Here is a 2,461-nt window from a genome sequence, read left to right as displayed (position 1 = left end):
ACGAACGGAACGCGCATGAGCGAGCGCTTTACCCCACGGCCTCATGGGAGATCATCTGTGAGCCAATGAGGGCGGAGGGCCTGACCTGCAGATTTCTTGGGAAATGTAGTTTTTTTTCCCCCTCCCCGGGGCAAGGCCGCAGCGGTCTCCTCCTCGCCTCGAAATAGAGCTATCTAGGTCCTTGCTGGGTCTTTCTGAGACTCGCCCCTTTGTGCGGTGGTGTGTGCAAATAAAAATTGATGTTAAAGAAAGGTTATTGGCCGAACTTTCATTTAATTGCGTGGTTTCATAACCATAGAATTAGGTCAGCCTAATTGTCTGCTACAACGTCCTACCTGTCAACGACTTCTTCAGCGTCAACCTCAGTAATACTCGGGCAAACAATAGATACAAACTCAAGATAAACCGCTCCAAACTCGATTGCAGAAAATACGACTTCAGCAACAGAGTGTCAATGCCTGGAATGCACTACCAGACTCTTTGTTACATCATCAAACCCCCATAACTTTAACCTTAGACTGCCTACTGTTGTTGTTATTCCTGAGGTCTGTAAAGGGGCCGTGCATAAGCGCACCAGCGTGCCTACCGTCCCTGTCCTACTGTCCCTATTTATTTGTACTCTTCCTATGTTCATGTCCATGTTTATACTTATACCTGTTACCTTGTACATAAATAAATTTATAAATTTAATAAATTGACAAGTAAACAAATAAACAAAAATAAATAAATAAATAATCTGTAATCCAAGTAGAACAAACTGGATTCCCCCCCCCCCAACGTGATTGTAGCGATCAAATTCTTGCATTAACTTCTTACCTGGATTCCAAAGGAAAATGAAAAATGCCTGTTTTTCTTGACCTCTCGGCAATGTATGATAACTGTCTGGAGAGGACTGCCCAAATAGACAACCTAATTGAACAGAATTAGATTGAACATGTAATTGAACAGAATTTGGTGTGAGCATTGGAAGAAATGCTTCTGCCATATATCAGTGAGGATGAAAAGATTGTTGTGGTCAGCCAGCAACCTGCAGAGCTGGCAACAGAGTTGGACAGTGATGAGGCTGAGGAAGAGTGTAGGCCAGTCCTGGAGGCTGGGGAAGGCCTGGATGAGGGCTCTGGGTCGGAGGCTGAGGTGGGGGCAGGGCCATTGGGGAGTGAGGTGCGGATTCCAGGGCTCCAGAGCCTGACAGTAGTGAGGCAGAGGAACAGGAGGAGCCTGTTCCTAATGCACACATTAGAAGAGCTGCCAGAAGGCAAGAACAGCTCAAGGAAAAAGGACAACTCGGGAGTAGGGCCAAGAGATGATTGGCCCCTCCCATAAGGCTTAAAAGACCAATAACGGCGTTTGTGCTCTTTGCCTGAAAAAAATGATTGCTTTGTCTTGTTGCATTTGCATCTGCGTCTTCTGAACTTTTGCCAAGAAAGGCCTTTGGCAGTTTGCCTAATTGGACTAAGGTTGGTGATAGGATTGAGGAATTGTGTTGGGAGGAATTTGCTTTAATTTAGTTGAACTACGCTGAGAATGAAGTAATTCTCAGCTGTTCGAATAAAGTTTGTTTTTACATTGACTGAGTTTCCTACTACCTACTTGGGCCTGGGTCACAACAAAGATTCTCCTTGTTGCAATTGTGTTGCTGCTATGCAAACTAATAAATATATTGTGCAAGATTGCCCATGATGTGCATTCTCTAGTCTAGAAAACCTACATGAAGCAATGCCAGAGGCGATTGCCCGGATAGTTGATTGGATATCCAGTTATGAGGCCACTGCCATATCCCTGTAAACGTTTTACTTATTTGGACTATGTATATATGTTTACTTCTCTTTTATCGTGTTCTCATTATACATTAAATATTAATTACTTGATAGTTGCTACCTGATTTAAAATAAGGTGATTTATTACTGCATTATTGTTGTGTTTGTATTTTACTGTGCCTGCCTGGTTTGATTTGGCTGAGCTTGTTGTTGTTGTTAGTTGCGAAGTCGTGTCCGACCCATCGCGACCCCATGGACAACGTTCCTCCAGGCCTTCCTGTCTCTACCATATTCTGGAGTCCATTTAAACTCATGCCTACTGCTTCAGTGACTCCATCCAGCCACCTCGTTCTCTGTTGTCCCTTTCTTCTTTTGCCCTCAATCTTTCCCAGCATTAGGGTCTTGTCCAGTGAGTCCTTCCTTCTCATTAGGTGGCCAAAGTATTTCAGTTTCATCTTCAGGATCTGGCCTTCTAAAGAAGGAAAAGACTCCTCCGAGTCCCTTGGACTGCAAGGCGAACAAACAAGTCAGTCCTAGAGGAGATCAACCCTCACTGCTCTTTAGAAGGCCAGATCCTGAAGATGGCTGAGCTACAAAAATGTAAAACAAATAAATGGTTACATAACAAATAAAGTGGACATCAATTCCCTTTGAGTTGGGACCAATAACACAAGCAAGATCACATCAGATACCTGTACAATTAT

Source organism: Ahaetulla prasina, chromosome 4 (genome assembly GCF_028640845.1).
Source record: "Ahaetulla prasina isolate Xishuangbanna chromosome 4, ASM2864084v1, whole genome shotgun sequence".
NCBI lineage: Eukaryota > Metazoa > Chordata > Lepidosauria > Squamata > Colubridae > Ahaetulla > Ahaetulla prasina.
The sequence above is the reverse complement of the archived record's forward strand: the minus strand, read 5'-3'. Positions refer to the sequence as shown.